At 34.1% G+C, this 22472-nt stretch overlaps 1 long non-coding RNA gene across 6 annotated transcripts in view; it reads left to right on the top strand.

Moving 5' to 3' along the window:
• Positions 1–22472, top strand: part of LOC103240529 (uncharacterized) — a 377357-nt gene that overhangs the window by 190587 nt on the left and 164298 nt on the right. For all 6 annotated transcript variants that reach the window (XR_012095030.1, XR_500017.3, XR_012095031.1 and 3 more), the window contains exons 3-4: positions 8239–8321; positions 9090–9159. This is a non-coding gene — a long non-coding RNA (uncharacterized lncRNA). The remainder of the gene's footprint in view (positions 1–8238; positions 8322–9089; positions 9160–22472) is intronic.

Raw genomic sequence — 22472 nt, 5'->3', positions numbered from 1 at the left:
TTAGGTTGCTAATTATCTTGAAGAGTAAAGACAATAAGAGGAAAAAGAAAGTCTAAGAAATTCTACTCAATATTTGTTTTATTCAACACATAAGAAATAACTATGAGTTTCATTATATTCAAGACCATTATATAAATTTATATTTTAAAAAATTTATACTGGTGTATCAATTCATTGAGTAGGCTTAGGGCTATATATTTTTTCAAGTGGTTTTAAATTTAGTAGTACTTAATTTTTTTCAGACCCTGTATCTTCTGAGAACTTAGTAAAAGCTCTGAATTTCTTCTCCTTAAAACATACACATACATATAAAATTTTGCCGATAAATAGAAACATGACCCACAAAACCATCTGAATTCCTGACCATTTGGCTATGACAGATCGGAACATGTTCTATATAAAAACTAGAGCTCCCCTCTCTAAATAGTTTAGTTATTTCTGGTAGGCCCAACAACATTCATGAAAATTATTGAACACGTACAAATGTATCACAGGACTGACTATGGGGTTTTGTAAACTGTTGCATTTTCTTATATTCAATCCATCTCTTCTTTCTAAAAGTAAGGGAGAACACATTCAAAGGTCACCTTTAAGTTAGAAAAATAAAACAAAAAACAATGATTCTCTCGAATATCCATTTTAGGCTGTTTCTTTGAATTTATTGGATGGCTTCATGATATTAGAATTAATTGCAGCTAACACAGAAAAGATTAGTACTTCTAATTGGACAGCCTTTTATTTCAAGCTAATATCTTTCAGTATGTCACTCCTATAAAATGGGGCCTTTCCTTTCATGTTTATATAGATAGTTGTGGTTGAGAAGGTAAAGAGCTAAATTATATGATACCAGCACATCTTTTACACAAACAAATTTGCAAATAGGTACATCTCCAAAAGGCAAAATAGTCATTCAGTTGACACAGACTTGTAATGATAATATGAGAGATGGTAAAATATCTGAATGAAATACACAAAAATCTCTAAAAACTAAAAACAGCTTAATTGTAAGTGATAGCAACCTTGAGACTAGAATAACAAGACTGACAAACTTTGGCTGGATAATTGGATAGACAGAGAAATGGAAGAATGTCCTATGTAAACATATCCCCCTTATTTTCTGTTTGATCAGATAGAGTGATTGCTTTTAGTAATCTCAAGGCATGTATGCAATTTATCAAATACTAAATATCTAAACAAATTGAGTTAATGTATTTACTTTGCATTGGCTTTTATTCCTTCAAAAAATATTTTCTAAGAGCCTGTAATATGCCAGATGTTATGATTAATAAAAGAGGTAATGTAATAAATGACACACAATTCCTAGCTCAATTAGCTTCAGAAAAAGGCAGGAATATGGAAAGTTTTAATATTATATGACAAATTCTCTGGTGGAGAAAAGCCCAGATTTTAGAAAGGTTCATAGAAATGAAATAATTCTGTCAAAAATAGGAGATTAAAAAGAGACTGTAAATGTCATTAGAAAATAATATACAGGAATGTTGGAGATAGGAATCGAGGAAGAAAGGGTGTTCCAAGCAGAGAGAAAAGCATATGAAAACCTCTGGAGACAAAAAAAAGTATAGAAGGTTCTTGCAATGCTGAAGTTTATAGTTCAATATGATTGTATCAGTTTTCCATTGCTGATATGACTAATTGCCTCAAACTTAGTAGCTTAAAAAACACAATTTTTAAAAATTGTTATTTTATTTTAGATTCAAGGGGCACATGTACAAGTTTGTTACATGGGTATATTGAGTGATGCTGAGGTTTGGGATTCTAGTGAACCCATCACCCAAATAGTGAACATAGTACTCAATAGGTAGTTTATTTAACCCTTGTACCCCTCCATCATCCCCACTATTGGAGCCACCAGTGTCTATATTTTTCATTCTTATATCCATGTGTATCCATTGTTTTGCTCCCACTTACAGCTGAGAACATGCAGAATTTGACTTTCTTTCTCTGAATTAATTCACTTGGGATAATGGCCTCCAGCTACATCCATGTTGCTGCAAAGGACATTATTTCATTCCTTTTCGTAGCTGCATAGCATTTAATGGTATATGTATACCACATTTTCTTTATCCAATCCACCATTGATGAGCACCTGGGTTGATTCCATGTCTTTGCTATTGTGAATGGTGCTGCAATAAACACATGAGTGCAGGTGCCTTTTTAACAAAATGATTTCTTTTCCTCTGAGTAGACACCCAGTGGTAGAATTGCGAGGCCAATGGCAGTTCCATTTTTTGTCATTTGAGAAATCTTCATATGGTTTTCCACAGAGGCTGAACTAATTTACATTCCCACCAACAGTATGTAAGTGTTCCCTTTTCTCTGAATCTTTGCCAATATGTGTTTCATAATTTTGTAGTAGACATTCCAACTTTTGTGAGATGGTATCTCATTGTGGTTTTAACTTGCATTTCTCTGATGATAAGTGATTCTGAATATTTTTCATGTTTGATTTCTGTTGTAAGTTTTCTTTTGAGAGGTGTCTGTTTATGTCATTTGCCAATTTTTTAATAGATTTGTTTGCTTTTTTTTTTTTCTTGTTGATTTAAGTTCCTTATAGATTCTGGATATTAGTTCTTTGTAGGATGCACAGTTTGCAAATATTAACTCCCATTCTTTAGGTTGTCCATTGCTTTGTTGATTGTTTATTTTGCTGTGAAGAATCTCTTTACTCACATTTGTCCGTTTTTGTTTTTCTTGCAATTGCTTTGGAGGTCCTAGCCATAAATTATTTGCTTATGTCAATACCTAATACAGTTTTTTCTAGACTTTCTTCTAGAGTTTTTATAGTTTTATGTCTTACATTTAACTGTTTAATCAACCTCAAGTTAACTTTTGTGTATGGTGTGAGGTAGGTGTCCAGTTTCACTCTTCCGCAAGTGGCTAGCCAGTTTTCCCAGCACCAGTTATTGAATAGAATGTCCTTTCCTCACTGTTTATTTTTGTCATCTTTGTCAAAGTTCAATTGATTGTACATGAAACAATACAAATTTATTATCACACAGTTTGTTGGTCAGAAGCCTGGCACAGTTCTCTTGGGATTAAAATCAAAATGGCAGTAGGGCTGCACTAGAGGCTTTGTTGAGAATCAGCTTCCAGACTTGTGTAAGTTGTTGACAGAATTCAATTTCTTGAGACTGCACTAATGTACAATCAGTACTGAAGGATCCATTTCTTTACTGGTTGTGAATTCAAGGTTACTTCCGCCTTCTAGGGCCTACTTGTATTCCATGGCTCAAGGCCCATTAATCTTCAAAGCAAGAGAGATGAGGTGGGGTCAAGTCCTTCTCCCACCTCATCTCTCTTGCTTTCTTTTCAGCCTTATCTCTCCGACTTCAACGAGTAAAGTGTCTGCATTGAAAAGCTCATATAAATAGGTGGTACCCATCTAAATAATAGAAGATATTATCCCTATCCCAAAGTTTGTAAACTTAATAATCTGTAAAGTCCCTTTTGCCATGTAATATAATATATTCACAGGTTCTGGGAATTAGGGTATGGACAACTTTTCAAGGGGAGGGCGTTAGTAGCCTATTACAATGGGTAAGTATAAAGATATGGCATTCAAGATGTAAAGAGAGAAAAGATAATAGTAAGTCTTACATGGCAGGCTGAGAAGCAAGATTTAATCTCTGTATAATCCTGAAGGCAATGAGGTAGCACTATGTAATTTTTAACAAGATTAAAATAAAATCAGAGATCCATATCAGAATGATCACGGCTTCAGTATTGAGATTGAACTGAAGAAAGACAACATCTGAAATAATAACATTATTTAGAAGACTTGAACTATCTAGGCAAGACTTAAAATGTGCTTGACTAATACAAAGATGGTAGTATTAGAGAAAAATAGAGCTGTAAGATATAAAAGGAACAGAAAAAAAAGTCAAACTCAGTAATTGTGTTTGGGAATGTGGAGGAAAAAATAATGGTGAATTTTTAATTTAGACTTTGGCCAGTGTGGTAAATATTATAATTAATCACTAATATAAGAAATATACAGGAACATGTTTGGAAACAAATAATTATTTCGTACATCTTTAGATTAAGCTGTGTATGAATAATTCAGTGTAGATATCCAACAGGCAATTGGATAATCCAGTTTGGGCTCTCTGCAGAGTTATGAGCTAAAAATTTAGTTTGAGGTGTATTCTTTCACTAAAGGCACGTGAGTGCATGAGGTACCTAAGGCCAGTTGCAGAAGTAAGAAGCATGTTGAGAATCATCATTCTATTTGGAATAATTGTAGACAAAGAAGGTCAAAGAGATGACCAAGAATGAATATGAAAGAAGTTGGGGGTCAGGCACAGTGGCTTATGCCTGTAATTCCAGCATTTTGGGAGGCTGAGGCAGACAGATCATGAGGTCAAAAGATTGAGACCATCCTGGCTAACATGGTGAAACCCCATCTCTACTAAAAATACAAAAATTGTCTGGGCATCATGGGGTGCACCTGTAGTCCCAGTTACTTGAGAGCTGAGGCAGGAGAATTGTTGAACCCAGGAGGCAGTGGTTGCAGGGGGCTGAGATAGCGCCAGTGCACTCCAGCCTGGTAACAGAGTGAGACTCTGTCTCAAAAAACAAAGAAAAACAAACAAAAAAGCTGGGGATAAACCTAATGAATGTGAAATTATGGGATCCTAAAGGAAGTAAGTATACATATCAAATCATTTAAATATTAATTCATAACCCTTTCATGTAGCAAAGGGTTTTTTTAAGACAGCAGTTTCGATAAAATGACACGGGAAAAAAAAAGTAAAGCATTGAAGAGAGAATGTGAAATGAGAGTGGAGGCAGTAAGTAGGCCAGTACCTGCAAATCCTGCAAAAGAACATTGTTTTCGGAGGATTATTTTTTGTTTGTGTGCTTTCCTTAGGTTGGTTTGTATTACCTATGTCAAATATGTATGTTTTCTCCCTATATTTTATTATAACTAGCTTTAAATATAAAAAAAGAAAGAATTTTACAGTGAAAGCCCATACACCCAACACTAACACATGTTAATTGTTATTTAATTAATATTTTATTGTACCTGTATTACCACATTCATATACCCATACAACCGTCTATCCATTTATTAATTCAATATTTTTTTATGTTTTTTTTACAGCAATTTGCAAGGCATTGGTACATTTCCCCCCAAATACTTCAGCATGAATATAATGAAAAGAACATACATTTGCTTATGGTTCTTTTAATTTTTTAGATAAAATTTATATAAAATAAAATGTAAAAATATTTTAAATATGCTGTGCATTGAGTAGTGATAAATGCACATAGATATGCAACTAAAATCTCTATCAAGATAAAGAGCATTATCATCATCACAAAAAATTCCTTCTTACTACTTCACAATTCCCTGGCTAAGGCAGTGTATACCTTATGCAGGGAATTGTGAAACAGTAAGAAGGAACATTAGTTTTACCTCTTCTAGAATTCAAATAGCAGTTTTCATTACGGACTTCTTGTAAAGACTTCTTTCACTCAGCCTATAGTTTTTGAGATTTATCCCAGTTATTGCGTATATGTCCATTTCTTTTTATTGTTATCCGTTGAATGAATATACCACAATGTGTTTGATGAATAACTAGAATGTTTCTAGTTTCTGTCACTTATGAATGAATAAAGGTGCTATCTACATTGTTATGAGGGTTTCTTTGGGCACATATCTCATGGTTTTAAATAGCATTCCTCTGATGACTAATTACATTGAATGGATTTTGTGTATTCACTGGCCTAACACATAATTTTTTTTTTTTTTTAAAGAGACAGGGTCTCTCTCTGTTGCCCATGCTCGAGGGCAGTGGCATAATCATGGCTCATTGCAGCCTTAAACTCCTTTTCTCATGGAATCCTACTGCCTCAGCCTCCCAAAGTGCTGATATGGTAGATACTTTATGTGATATGTGTGATACATCCACTATACCTTGCCCCTGTCACATATATTTCTTTATCAAATATCTGTTCAGATGTTTACCCATTTTAAATTTGGCTGTTTATATTTTTATTATTGACTTATCCTGGATAATATCCTGGATATTAGTTCTTTGTTAAATATATATTTTGCAAATATTTTCTGCCAGTTTGTGGCTACTTATTTACTTTTCTTACTTATCTATTTTTATGAGTAGGAATTATTGATTTTGATTTTGATCTTTTTTGCTCTTTTATGCTTATTGTTTTCTGTGTTTAAGAAACATCTTCACGCCTGTAATCCCAGCACTTTGGTAGTCTGAGGTGGGTGGATCACAAGGTCAAGAGATCGAGACCATCCTTGCCAACATGGTGAAACCCCATCACTACTAAAAATACAAAAATTAGCCTAGTGTGATGGCACACACCTATAGTCCCAGCTACTCGGGAGGCTGAGGCAGGAGAAAAGCTCGAACCTGGAAGGCGGAGGTTGCAGTGAGCCAAGATTTTGCCACTGTACTCCAGCCTGGTGACAGAGCGAGAGTCCGTCTCAAAAAAAAAAAAAAAAAAGAAAGAGAGGGAAAAAAGAAACATCTGTGTATCCCTTGGTGTGAAGATACTCTCCTGTGACATTTTTTCTCAAAAACTTAATAATTATAGCTTATATCTTTTGGTCTATGATTAATCTCAAATTAATATTTGTGTATGAAATGAGGTGGTGGTCAATTATCATTGTTTTCTGTATTGACATCTGCTTGTATTCTAGCAACATTTGGTAAACATACATTCCTCTCCACTGGATTTCTTTGGAAGCTTTGTTAAAAATCAAAGACTGTACACATGAGTGACTAATTCTGTACTTTCTAGACTATTATGTTACATTGATACATTTATTTATCCTTTGAAAGTAACATACTGTCTTCTTTACACAAGTCTGAAAGTCAGATAGCAGGAGTCCTCAAACTATTGTTTTTCATGACTGCTTTGGAAATAAACCATTTGCATTTTTATATGAATATTAGACTCAAATAGTCAATTTATAAAGAAAAAAGCCTACTATGGTTATAATCACCAAAGTTTAAATGTATAGATCAATGTGGGGAGAATTGATATTAACAATGCACAGATTTTCAATTCATAAATAGGATGCATCTTGCTATTTAGATCTTCCTTATTTTTCTCCACAAACTTTGCAGGTTTTCAGTATAGTCTTGAATATCACATATTAATTTTTTGACACTTCTGGAAATTAAATATTTAAACACTTTTATTTCCAAGTTCTGTGTTAAAATATATTAAATAAAATTAATCTTGGCTCATTAGACTTTTATTCTATAAACTTCATAAGTTAGTGTATTAATTCTAGTGGTTATTTTATAAAAATCTTATACATTTTACATAAATAATGTTGAAACTACCAATAGAGACCTTCTTAAATTTTTCTTCTCAGTCTTTCTGATTCTAATTTCTGTGTCTTGCCTTATTACGACATTTAGGCAAACTCTAGTATCATGTTAATTAGAATTGTTAAGAGTGAGCTTCTTTGCCTTGTTCCTGATCATCAAGGAAAAGCCTACACTATCTCATCACTAAGTACGATTATAGCCGTAGGATTTTTGACGATGACCTTTTTACATTAAGAAAATTTCTTGGATGCCTTGTTCACAAGAATTTTTACTTTTGAATCTATTCAAATGAGTACTTTCTTACTATATTGAATTCAATTTCATTTTATGGATATGATATAATTTGTTTATTGATTCACCTTTTGATAGATATTTGACTTGTTTCCATTTGGGGGCTACTGCAAATAAAGCTGTTGCAAACATTCAGGTTACAAGCCTTTGTGTGGACTTATGCTTTCATTTCTCTTGGGTGAATACCTGAGAGAGTAATGACAGTCTGACGCCCACCAGGTCATGAATTCATGTACTTCATCTGTAATGTAGAAATCTTGCAATTTTATAATTCATTTAATTCCCCTACCCTTTATACTACAGTTGTCATATACATTATTGAGAACATATAATCCCCAAAAGATTATAAGTTTTGCTTTAAATCAGCCAAAAAAGTTGATTGGGAGGACAAATTATCCTTAATTTTACCAAGATACTTGCCATTTTCAATACTCTTTCATTTCTTTGTGAGGGTCAAGGCTTTTAGAATTTGTAATAATACAAGTCGGTCTTTGGTGAACATTCTTAGATTTTTAATCTGAAAATATATTTATTTTGCTGTTATTTTAAGGTTATTTGTTCTTGATAGAAAATGCTAGATTGAATGTTTATTGTTGTTTTTGTTTTCCCCTAGCACCATTAGGATATTGCCTCCTGTCTTCTGTCCTTCATTCCTTCTGAGGAGAAGTCAGCCAAATTCAAGTTGTTTCCACTCAAGTAAGTTTTATCAGATTAGTTTAAAGATATGTGCTTTATCGTTGGTATTTAGCACTTTGAAATGACCATCACACTTATGATTTTCTTTATATTTGTTTTGCTTTGGGCTTGATGATCTTATTGAATTAGTACATCTACATGTTTCAGAAATCAGTAAAATTGTCAGACATTATTTCTTCAATATTTTTTTTCTATCTCACATCCTATATTCTCTTTCTGGGACTCTACATATATATTTGACCTTTTAATATTGTTCCACATGTCTCCAATGCTCTATTAAATTTTTTTCAATATTTATTTTTACTTTAAATGTTACATAATTTCTGTCGATTGATTTTTCTAGTTCACTTTTTCCTCTAGTATCTTCATTCTACTATTAAGTCTGCTGAATGACTTAAAAAAAAAAAATCTCTGGTATTTTCTGTCAGTTTTTAAATTTGCATTTTCATAGTTCCGTTTTCATTTCTGAGATGTATTGTCTGTTTTACTCACCACACACACACAAAAAATCCATTTTTTTCTCATCCTATTGAGCGTGGTTATAATGGTCACCTTAAAATTCTTATCTGCTAGTGTCAACATCAGGGTCATTTGGCATTGGTCTTCATTGATTTTTTTTTTTTTTGAGGATCATTTATGATTTCCAGTTTCTTGTATTTTTGAGTAATTTGTGATTGTATCTTGTATACCATGAATAATGCCTTTTAGCGTCTACATTCTGTCGTGTTCTGCCAAAGAATAATAGCTTCTTTTTTTTTTTCCCTTAAGCAGGCAATTAATTTGGAAGAGCTAAAATTGGAAACTGCCCCTGCCATCTGCAATGAACAGAATGTCAAATGTAAGTTCACTTTTTTTTCCCCTGCACACAGGTAGTTAAGAGAGTGAGGCGGAGCTTATGTACAGAATTTGGACTCCTCCTTCCTTGACCTCTCATTTTTCAGATTCACATCTCAACTTCTAGTATCTATATTTGCATTGCAATCTGTCTTCAAACTCTCTGTGCTAGTAAAATATAAGTTTTTATATCAAAGTTCCTACACTCCATTGTGGCCAACTTGATTTAGTCTGTCCTCTGGTGAAAAGCTGTAAAAAAAAAAAAAAAAAAAGATCTAAAAATATAGAAAACTTCCCCTTTGCTCTTCCCTTCTTCTAAATGTTAATCTCCTTATATTCTTCAGTGCATACAGGTAGTTGTTTTATGTATTTTATCCAGTGTTCATTATTTTTATGTACTTAAGAGTTGGTCTGACAGAAACTTAGTCATGACCTGAAGGGGAAACTCACTTGTTTCTTTTCTAGATGAAAAAATTGAAAACATTTTTTGATTTGAGAATGAGAAATAAGGATTATGGAAAATAACCAGAAAGGGATGAGATTTTTAAAATGCTAAAGAGAGAGAGAGTAGAAGAGGAAACTGTTGCAACCTGGTCACTAAAGGAGAAAGTCAGTAAGACATCTAGGGAACTTAGAGAGGTATTAGCACTAGACAAGAGGAAACAACTGGTGAAAAGTGGAAAGGAGAGATTCTTCAAGAAGATAAAGTTTGTAAGTGTTTTGAAATAGATGTAGTAGATTTTTTTTTGAAAAAAATGTAAGTTTTATTTGTGGTGTAGTAATTTTGGCAATATTATGGAGCACCTCCCATTAAGAAAAAAAGACATTTAAAAATATCCACTAACTCACAGCCTTGTTTCCAGCTCTCCAAAGGAACTCTTTCACCACTTCTCATACCTGTACTTGGCTTCACATTGGGATGGCACTTGTGTGAGGTGTTTTCTTCTACCTGGAAGACTCAGGAACTTCAAATTCAACATTTTGGCTCAAAACTGGCTCCTAACAAGCAAATTAATATGTATATTAATATATAATATATTATATTATATATTATATTATATAATATATATTATATATTATATTATAATGTATATTAATAATGTATATTAATATACATATAACACACACATAATGCACATATTTTTTAAATCTAATTTTCTTAAATAACTATTATCCCAACAAATACAAAGCATTTTCAATTTTTACAAGAGAATCTTGTAAAACTTGTCCCATAGACATACTGACATATATATATGTTTATTATAGAGTTTATTATATATGTATATAAAGAATGAATAAAATAAAAAAGTAAAATAAACCATTAATTATTAATATGTAAAATCCCCAGAGGACCTTCACTCTGTTGAAAAAAGTCTTCTGAACAGATTTTCAGACATATACTCCCTTCACAGCACAACTGGGAACAAATTTCATGTCTTTGACAGATGGATGAGAAAGCATGCCAAAAACAGAGTCACTCTTCCAGGTCTAAAAGAGGTCATCCAAGCTATTGTTGATGGCAGCAGCAGGTGGCAAATATTAAAGTCTACATTATCATAAAATGTGACAATATTTTGCTTGGTATTATAACTCTAACTTATCTCAATGTTGCTGAGAAAAAGGCAGTAAAGTTGGGACTGAACAGGAGAAATAGTGTGGAAATCCTCATGCAATTTCTCAATGTTTGGAACTGTTTCATCTGAAGGTAATACTTTGGCTCAATAAAACCCCTGACTGCAGCCTAAAACAGTGCTAAGGTCAAGCAGCAGTAGCAGTGTGGGGTGTTAAGAGTTGGGTTAAATGAAAGTAAGTTCACTCTTCCTAGTGTTATGGCTCAGTCCCACATGAGCTAGACTCTTGGCTCATCAGCTTAGGTGCAAGATATAAAAATGAGCACACTCTCTCTGGGGAACAAAACACAAATTACTATACCTGCATCATCATTGTTCTCCTGTATAAAATATTCAATGCAATTTTTTAAAGCATAGAAACTACGAAGAAGCAAGTAATGTGATACACAATCAAGAATAAAATTAACAAGTTCAATCTCCGGATGATCTAGTTATTGGGACTAGCAGACAAGGACTTTAAAACAACTATTACAAAAAGGTTTATAAATATGTAGGAAAAGGTGTAAAGAATTAGTAAAGAATTAGTAAACGTCTGTGGACGTCTCAGAAGAGATGAAAAATATAAAAAAAGAATGAAATAGTTCTGCTTCAAGAAAACTAAGTACAAGTAAAATCCCTGCATGAAATATAGAGAAGAAAACAAACACAAGAAGGTTCTGAAATGTAGAGGGAAGAGAGGCTGGCTAGGGACACAGTTGTTAATTCCCTTGGGTTTTCTTTTTGTCTTAGAGATCTCAGACATAGAGTTGAATAAGTTGACAACTCAGAAATGTCAACAGGCAGAAACCACAAAAGCTCTGTCAAACCTGCTCTCTTTAATTAAAGGACCAGAAAGGGGCAGCGTAGCTTTGTATACAACTTTTAGTCTAATATTAAAACATAATTTGTTCCCCTCCTTCATGAAAGCAAAACCATATGAGACCCTAGACTTCCACCATCACAGGGTTGTACTGAGACACTCCAAAACCACTGTTGTGGTTATTTCAGAGAAGACCAAGTAGGGAGCTGAGAATTCATCTCTGTTGGCCAGTAGTGAACTACCACCTCTATATTCCTGAGCCCAGTTGGGCAGTAGAGACCACATGTGGAGCCTAGACTTCTGTTGCCACCCAGGAGTAACAAGGCACCTCTCTCTATTGGATGATATCAGAAAAGGCCTATACCAAGAGATTTATTAAAAAGCAGGTCAAATGACTTACCCATAGGGAGGTGGAACAAACAAAACAGAACAAAAATAAAATGGTACAATTAAATCCTAAGATATCAGCAATTACATTAAGTGTATAAAGACATAAATTGATAAAAATTAAAAACATAATGAACTATATGCTGTGTATAAGAAATTCACTTCAAATATAATGACATAGATAAGTTAAATATAGAATTGAAATATGTATTATATATGCATATCTAATATGTAGTTTCTTGTATATATATAAAATATTAATCAAAAAAGCAAGAGTCGCTATATTGATATCAAATAAAGAAACTTCAGAGCAAATAAATTTACTATGGTCAGGAAGGGATTTTATATAATGAAAAAAGTAAATTTATCAAGACAAGGCAATCTTAAATGTATTTGTGCCAAACAACAAAGGTACAAAATATATTAAGCAAAAATTGATAGATATTTACTACAATTAAAAAATTATAAAAACCATTAAAAGTAATAGAACTAAAAAGATAGAGAAATCCATAATCATAGTTGGAGATGTCATTTCCCCCTCTTACCAACTGATAGAAAAACTGAACAGAAAATTAACAAGACCATAGAAGAACTCAAAATTATTGACCAAAAGGTCCAATCAACAGTTATAGAATACTCCACTAAACATCAACAGAAAACATACTTTTTCAAGTACTCATGGAATAGATACTGAGATAGACAATATTGGCCCATAAACCAAAGCTCAACAAATTTAAAAGGAATGATATCATTGTCTTTTTTGAATACAATGGAATCACACTAGAAATAAATATGGTAAACTTAAAAGGAAAATCTCTGAAGACTTGGAGACTAAAAAACACACTTCTAAATATCCATGAATAAAAGAGAAAGTCTCAGAGCAAATAGCAACAAAAATATGTAAATAACATAAATATCCATCAACAGAAAAATGGATAACAAATTGTAGTATACTTATACAGTAGAATTCTACTCAGCAACAAAAAGAAATGAACTACTTGAACACTCAGCAACAGGAATTAATCTCAAAAGCATGCTGAGACAAAGCAGCTAGACACACATGAAAACATTAAAGAATAAACCAAACTAACTCAAGGAGATAGAAATCAAAACTGTGACTCCATATAGGAGGTGAGAGATTGGCAGAAAAGGGATAGAAGGGGACTTTCTGAGGAGCTGGAGATGTACTATTTCTTGATTAGCATGTAGGTTACGCAGATATGTATATTTTTCAAAACTTATTAATATTATTCTTGAAATCTCAGTATTTTACTAAGTATAATCATACCTCAATAAAAATACATAAAATTTTTTTATTGATGCATAGTAATTGTACATATTTATAGTATGCATGTGATATTTTGATACATGTATACAATGTGTAGTGATAAAATCAGGGTAAAAAAAGACACAGAAATTAAACAAAGCAAGATAATAATTCTAAACTGTAGCCCCTTTTCCCCGTTCTTATAAATTCCAACTCTAAATGCTGTTGAGCTATCCTCTGAAGTACCTTCAAAATCTGTCAAATCCTCTTCACCTTGCTATCACTGCCCCAAACAAGAACTTCATTTGGACTGAGACAATCTTCATGGTCATCCCACTGCTCACAGTCCTGTGAGCTCTTAAACCATTCTTCCCAGAGTTCCTAAATGATTAAAAGAAAAAAAGCTAATGCCTCCCATAGACAAATTTTCAGTTCCTTAGCACAAATTTATGCCTTGATTTACTGTCTGCCAATTCAGCCACCACAATTCCAGCTGCTTCCTGGATTGAAGTTTATGTTTATTTCCTTGACTAATTTTGGCCACAGCATCTCAGCACTCATACATACTTCCATATTTGACATCTATAGGATTGCTCATGTCATCTTCTATGATGTAGTTTGGATATTTGTCCCCTCTGAATCTCATGTTGGAATGTGATCGCCAGTGTTGGAGGTGGGGCCTAGTGGGAGATATTAGATCGTGGAGACAGATGCCTCCTGAATGGCTTGGTGCCCTCCTCTTGGTGATGAGTGAGTTATCAATCAGAATATGTGAGATCTGGTTGTTTAAAAGAGTATAAGACCTCCCCCTTCTCTCTCGCACCCTTTCTTGCCATGTGATACACTGGCTCCCCGCTTGCCTTCCACCATGATCGAGAGCTTCTTGAGCCCTTACCAGAAGCTGAGCAGATGCCAATGCCATGATTCCTGTACTGCTTACAGAACTGTGAGCCAATCAAACCTCTTTGCTTTATAGATTACTCAGTCACAGGTATTCCTTTATAGTGATGCAAAACACATGAATGCATCCTCTGTCTAGAATGAACTTACCTCTGAATGTAGTGCTGTTACCTCTTCTTTCTTTGTGAATAAGCTAGGTAGTCAACACCTCCTCTTCTCTGACAGCTCTTGGGAGAACAGATTTGGATAGCCTTCTGATATACTTTGGCTTTGTGTCCCCATTCAAATCTTATCTTGAGCTCCAATCTCCATTTGCCGAGGGAGGGACCCAGTGGGAGGTGATTGAATCATAGGGACAGTTTCCTTCATGTTGTTCTCATGATAGTGAGTGAATTATCATGAGATCTGATGCTTTAAAAGTGTAGCACTTTCCCTTTCTCCCACTCTCTCTCCTATCACCATGTAAGACATGCCTTGCTTCCCCTTGGCCTTCAGCCATGATTGTAAGTTTTCTGAGGCCTCCCCAGCCATACAGAACCATGAGTCAATTAAACGCCTTTTGTTTATAAATTACCCAGTCTCCTGTAGTTCTTTATAGCAGTTGAAAATGTACTAACACAGAAAATTGGTACTGGGATAGTGGTATACTCCTTTAAAGATACCTGAAAACGTGGAAGCAACTTTGGAACTGGGAAACAGGCAGAGCTTTAAATAATCGGGAAGGCTCAGGAGAAGAAAGGATGATGTGGGAAAGTTTGGTACTTCCTAGAGACTTGTTGAATGGTTTTGACCAAAATGCTGATAGTGATATGGACAATAAAGTCCAGGCTGAGGTGGTCTCAGATGGAGATGAGGAACTTATCAGGAACCAGAGTAAAGGTCACTTTTGCTACAGTTTAGCAAAGAGACTGGCAGTATTTTGCCCTCGCCTGAGAAATCTGTGAAACTTTGAGATTGAGAGAGATGATGTAGGGTATCTGCCAAAATAAATTTCTGAGCAGCAAAGTGTTCAAGGGGTTATCTGACTTTTTCTGAGTGTACAGTCATATACATTCACAAAGAGACAGTCTGAAATGGGAGTTTATCTTTAAAAGGGAAGAAAAGCATAAAAGTATGGAAAATGTGCAACCTGACCATGTTGTAGAAAATAAAAACCCATTTTCTGGGGAGAAATTCAAGCTGGCTGCAGAAATTTGCCTAAGTAACCAGGAGCCAAATGTTAATCTCCAAGACAATGGGGACAAAATGTCTCCAGAACATTTCAGATATCTTAATGGCAGTCACTCCCATCACAGGCCCAGAGGCCTAGGACGGAAAGATGCTTTCTTGGGCAGGGCCCAGGGTCTTGCTACTTTGAGCAGTCTTGAGACTGGGTGCCTTGTGGCCAGGCCATGGCTTAAAGGGGCCAACATACCTCTCAGGCCATTGTTTCAGAGGGTACAAGCTCCAAGCTTGGACAACTTCCACATGATGTTGGGCCTGAGTGTATGCAGAGAGCAAAAATTCAGGTTTGGGAACCTTTGCATAGATTTCGGAGGATGTATAGAAATGGCTGGATGTCCAGGCAGAAGTTTGCTGCAGGGACAGAGCTCTCATGGAGAACCTCTACTAGGGCAATGCAGAGGGGAAATGTGGGGTTGGAGCCTCCATACAGAGTTCCCACTGGGGCACTGCCTATTGGAGTTGTGAGAAGAAGGCCACTATCCTCCAGACCCCAAAATGGTAGCTCAACCGACAGCTTGCACCATGCACTTGGAAAAGCCACAGGTACTCAACACCAGGCCATGACAGCAGCCGTGGGGGCTCTACTGTACAGAGTTACAGGGGTGGAGCTGCCCAAGGCCTTGGGAACCCACCTCTTGCATCAGTGTGCCCTGGGTATGAGACATGGAGTCAAAGGAGATTACTTTAGAGCTTTAAGATTTAATTACTGCCCTTTTGGGTTTCAGACTTGCATGGGGCCTGTAGCCCCTTTGTTTTGGTCAATTTCTCCCATTTGGAATGGGAACATTTACCCAATACTTTACCCCATTGTATCTTGGAAGTAACTAACTTGATTTTGATTTTGCAGGCTCATAGGGAGAAATAACTTGCCTTGTCTCAGAGGAAACTTTGGACTATGGACTTTTGAGTTAATGCTGGTATGAGTCAAGACTTTGGAGGGCTATTGGGAAGACATTATTGTGTTTTGAAATGTGAGAAGGACATGAGATTTGGAAGGGGCAAAGGGTGGGATGATATGGTTAGGCTCTGTGTTGCCATTCAAATCTCATTGGAATTATAATACCCATTTGTTGAGAAAGGAACCTGGTGGGAGGTGATTAGATTATGGAGTTGGTTTCTCCCATGCTGTTCTTGTGATAGTGAGTGAATTCTCACAAGATCTAATGGTTTAAAAGTGTGGCACTACCCCTTTCTCTCACTCTCTCTCCTGCTGCCATGTAAGACATGCCTTGCTTCCCCTTTGCCTTCTGCTATGATTATAAGCTTCCCAAGGCCTCCCTAGTCATGCAGAACTGTGAGTCTATTAAATATCTTTTGTTTATATATTACTCAGTCTCAGGTAGTTCATCATAGCAGTGCAAAAACAGAGTAATACACCATCTCTTCTGCATGATTACACAGCACTTTGTATTTTACTATATCACTGTACTTCTATAACATTTTGTAATTGCTTTTTCATATTTATGCCTTCTCACTAGACAATATGCCTTGTGAAGACAGGACTTAATCTTATTTGTTTTTAGTACCATAAGTGCCAACTACAATACCTGTCTCATAGTAGGTCTTAGTTTAATGTTTGCTGAAAGGAAAAGGGTATATTAGTTGATATGCTTAAACTGGCTATGCTGCTGTGACTTTGAGGTCTTATGTTGTCAAAGCAAATTAGATCTCATTGTTTAGATGCTGCAAAATTTTGATTAGAATAACATGATTTGACCTTATCTAAAAGCTTGGCTGCCATTCAGAATATGAAATAAAGTCATATTCTAGAAATTAATTTATCACAAATTGCAATTGGCAAAGTGATTAAAAAATAGATGTTGATACTTAAGATGAACAATTTTTAACCGAGACTTACACATCATAAACATAGAAAAAAATGTCCTAACAAATTCCTTCACATTTGATTTCTTTTCTCTTGTAAAAATTGATGAAAATACTTGGTATTAATTATTAAAACTAATTATTCAGGAAAATGAAATAAAGAAAATATATGCTTTAAGTACCATATTAAGCTTTGAGCTTAAAATTAATTAGTATTCTTTTTAATACTTAAAACTCTCAGGATTGAAGGTATTTTAACCATAGGTATTAATTTTATATTCTCAAAGACCTAAGCTTGTAAACATTTCAAAGGTATTTTAACCATAGGTATTAATTTTATATTCTCAAAGACCTAAGCTTGTAAACATTTCAAAGGTTGAGGCATTTTGCCAGTTTTCTTATTTTTTGTTAAATTTATACTTTCATAAATAAGGATTTGTTTTAAGCCAAATCAGTTACTTTGGACAGTTTGCTAATTCAACTAAAATTGCACTCCAGGTTTATTAATCTTTTGATAAACTCTACACTACTTGAAGTCTTTGAAGATAAATTGTCACAAGCCCCACTAGATTAATGATTCTCTTTCTGTGGTTCAAGAACATAAGAAAACAATAATGACTATGTGATAAAGTTGCACTTTCAGCAACCAGCAAAACTGAACTTCAGTGCAAACATGGAGGTCTACTGTTGGACAAAAGCTTTTATTTTTCTTTCACCTAAAACTTACACTTGGTGAAGCATATCTGACAGTAAACAGTGTCCTAGTGTTTACTCTTAGGAAATTTGGATTTCAAAAATCTAAGACTGTGGGGGAAAATCATACTAAACAAGTATGCAATACATTCTAAGTTTCTTTGTTAATAAGTAATCAGGAAAATAATTTAAGAAATGACATAAAGAGCCAATGAAATGTAGTGTCAATCATGGGAAAACCTGTGTTTTTGTCTTGCCTTTGCTACTTGCTAAGGTTTGAGCTCTGAGACAAGCCACTCTACTTATCAAAGTCTGCATTTCAATATTTAAAATATGGTTATAATAGAATATACATTATTTACCCTGTGGTTCTGAAAACTGAGGAGACTTTAAATCAGATAAATCTAAATTTAAGTCCTAAGCTGTATGCTTGCTGCTGCTTGTGCAGCCTTAGGCATATTAGCAAAACTCTCATACTTTTGTTTCTTCCTGCTATAAAGTGGGGATAATAGTGTCTACATAATCAGGTTGTTATGAACATTAAAGTAAATAATGGTTCAATTTATAAACAATAGGGCTTCCAAACTGTAACACATGCAATATTCTACATTTTAGCAGAAAGTCTAGTATCCTGTCCTTGTATCTTCTCAACCTGATTTCCCAATGTCAATATCTTAAATACCCCCCGATTCATACTGGACTTTCTCCTATCTGAAGGGTCAATCACATTCACACCTCCCCTGAACTCAATGCTTGGCCTTGAGAATACTTGACCCCTTGATCAGGAGAACTTCCCAATCATACCTCAAGCTGGTTGCTTCAGAAGGATGTGGCTTAGCAGCTCAGTTGACAGGTGCTGCTGCCTCTGCTGGGGTAATGTTTGTGCCACCGCGTGTTATATCCAAAGAAGGGAGGTTGGATGGAAACCTGACAGTCAGTTTGCTGCCAACATAACTGATACAGTGCACTTCTGGGTTTCAGTGTTCCCGTAAAGTACTAGGTGAGACCATCTTTTGAAAACTAGTGCTATACTTTCAGCTAATGTCAAAACTGAACTGAGTTCCCCAAGCTGCAGCTCTTTAAAAAAAAAAAAAAAAAAAAAGAAAAAGAAAAATTGCCTTTCCTCTTAAGCTCTCCTCTTTAAAAATTGCTTTCTTCCAGGATGATGCATTTGAGAAAGCTTTTGGTGTTTGTCCTGAGAGACTTCAAGCCATAATTCATCTGCTTTGTGCCTTAGCATATCTTTCCCACTTTGAGGTCAGCTACTCTTGCCAGATACTGGCTTTGGGAGAGACCAGCTCTAACTACAGTTTAGTTGCCTTGAATTTGTGGGAAAGGGGAGACCAATTTGATCTCCCTTTCTTCCCAGGAGGTCCCTGGTTCCTTATACAAATTTGAACATATCCTTAGGAAAATTCATAAAAAGTATGACATTTAAAGACTACAGGGTAAATTTTCTTTATCAAATAAATCCCAAACATATTCCATAAATGCTATAGTTTTAAGTAAAATACCACAGTATATTTTAAACAAATACATTAAAATAATTTTAGTATAACAAATAATTTAGGTAACATCCAGATAAGTATGGAAAAACTGAGAACTACATGAATTTTTCACAGTTGGAGAATTGGTTAGGTACGTCTTTTTTCTTCTGCAATATAACATTTTCAGAAATGTTCATAGTGCCCTTGAAATAACACTGATGACTTCATAATGCTGTGACCAAGTGAGACCTTTTGAGATTAAACTACCTATAAAACAAAAATATTCTTACATGTATCTTTTAACATCCTTACATTCTGGATCTAGTTATTATTTAAAAAAAAAAAACAGCTATTTTGTTATTTGAAGATTTTAATAATTTCATAAGGATCTATACTGAACTAAAATTCAAATTGAACTGTGAAGGACAAAAAGTATGTACAAAATTTTCTTTCTGATTTAGACATTTAATTTGACATATTTATTAGAAGGTGAATGTATTCTCCTTGCTTAAAACAATACAAAAACTTATTTTTTTAAACTCTTGATCCTATCCCCCACCCATTCTACTTTCCAGTGAATAGTAACTAAAATTGTCATTTAATGATACACATTATTGTAGGTAAACATACACTCACATAGATGTACAAGCACGTTATTTTATAAAGATAATATTATAGGCTACTATTCTGAAAATGTTTTAGTAATAGATATCAGATTATAAAGTAAAATTATTTTAAATAACATTTAAGATTATTTAGATTATAAAATAAAATCATATCAGATTATAAGGTAACATTTTATTTTAAAATTTATCCAATTTTTTTTTCAGGCCCCAAAGGTAAACATACCCTTTTTTCTAATGAAAACAAATTCAGTGTGAATTTATAAGTGGATAAGATATATTTTTTACATAGTGCTATTAGATATATTACTTAAACAAGTTTTTAAAAATACTTGTTACATAATATAACAGGCTCTCTTTTTGTATTAAACATAATCTGTGATGTTGAATATTCCCAACAAAATTAAACATTTAGCAATACATTTCTTAAGGATATACTTAGAGTTGTTCCTGGCATACTTTTGAAGATTGCATCCTTTATCTGGCTGGTCGGCCTAAAATTAAAGTGGTCAGGAAATAGTGGTTAGCTTTTCTTTTTTTTTTCAGAGTAAAATGGTCAAGTAAATGAATTGTTGGAAATGACATCATACCATGTCATGATTTCAGTGATATTTGATTTTTACTTTAAAGTAATTTAAAATGTTTGAATATTCACATTCTGCTTTTGAAACTTATATGTTCATTGATTTTTTCCTAAAAATAGTATGTTTTCATCTTCTTTGGGCATTTTGCATCTATTTTTCTCCATGGTGCTTGAATAGAAGTTATTTGACAGTTGTTTATACCTTAATTCTCCTTGCTATTTATGATCCAAAGTTTGAAAAATGTTGAGTTTGACCTATAAATCTATAAATATCTCTATGAGATAGTGAACTTCTTTAAAATGACTAATATTTAAATATATTTTTATTGGAAGAGGTTATAAAAAGGTACAATATATTCTGACAACATTTTAACTTTTTTGTTAAGAAAGATTTTTTGTTTTTAAATTGTATATAAATATTTTCATATGCTTACCTTGACATGCAAATACACAGTGATTACTTCATTTAAACAAATCAACATACGCATCATCCCATATAGTTACTTCTTGCTCTGTGTGTGTGTGTGTGTGTGTGTGTGTGAGAGAGAGAGATAAGAGCACCTAAAATCTACTCTCGTGGTAAATTACCAGTACATAATACACTGTTATTAATATTGTACGTGAAGTCTCTTAGACTTATTCATTCTGTGTAAATGCAACTTTTTACTCTTTGACCTCCATTTCCCCATTTCCATCCTGCCACTGTCCCTTCTCCTGGTAACCACCATTCTGCTCTCTGCTTCTATGTGTTCGACTATTTTCATGCAGTATTTTTCTACCTGTGTCTGGCTTGTCTCCCTTAGTATAATGCCCACTGGGTTCACCATGTTGTCAAAAATGTCAGAATCTGCTATTTTAAGGCTGAATACTATTCAAGTATATGATAGAATATTATGAATAATATCTAAGTATCTATCTAATAGTATCTAACAATTATTTTGTTAGAATATTATTATATATCTATATCTATAATATAAATTTTCATATCCATCCATCTGCTGATACCCGTTTCTCTCAATTCTAGGTTTGATTGTACTATTGTTTATAGTTATTCATTCCCCCATCTCAGTAAGATTATACATCTCTACCCATTGCTTTGTCATTTCCCCTACTGTGAAAATAAGCTGTCCCTGCCTCATTGCACTATGGCTTGATTATATGACTTACTTTGGCTAATGGAATGTCAGCCAATGTGACATATGCCATGTCTGAGCAGAAGCTTTTAATACTGTTGCATGGTTTCTCTCAGCCGTTTCTCTTGTCCTCTACTGTGAAAATACACATGTCCCACACAGAGACTGCTCCTGCAGGCTAGGTGTCAGAAGCCATTGAGATATTGGGTATTGAGATAAGCTCACTGATGCTAATAAAAATTTTAGAAATAATGCTGACTAATACAAATTTTGGAAAGAAAGACGGGTGCTCACTTCCAAAGTAATTATTGTAAGTCATATAGAAATGAGAGTTTGTTCATGAGGTTTGCTCTGAACCATCCCATTATCTTCCCTGCATACCTATCTGACGTCTAGTGTAAGACAAATGCACAATTTATATTTTAAGTAATAAGTCAGCAATTTAGCACTGTTTCCAGTTGCAAGGACTATAATCAAAGGTGTAACCATAACATATTATTCTGTCTTCTCATAAGTTTATATAAGCTAATAATTCCTTAAAAATTATATCAAATTATTTCTAAATCAAACAAACTCAGAGATAACTAATAATAGCTGTCTATTGAAGCAATATAAAAAGTCCAAACAAAGTGTTATTAAGAATGTTTATTTTACCACAGTGTATGATATTTGTGAAGAATTTCTGCTACCGTTTTATACTGAGAAGTTAAAAGGGTTCTTCTGAGTTGCATTTAGAAACTGTAAAGTTCTCTGATGCATAGGAAAG

This window comes from Chlorocebus sabaeus, chromosome 13, assembly GCF_047675955.1.
Source record: "Chlorocebus sabaeus isolate Y175 chromosome 13, mChlSab1.0.hap1, whole genome shotgun sequence".
In the NCBI taxonomy this organism is placed as follows: domain Eukaryota; kingdom Metazoa; phylum Chordata; class Mammalia; order Primates; family Cercopithecidae; genus Chlorocebus; species Chlorocebus sabaeus.
Note: the sequence above shows the minus strand (reverse complement) of the source record. Positions and strands in the feature narration are given on the sequence as shown.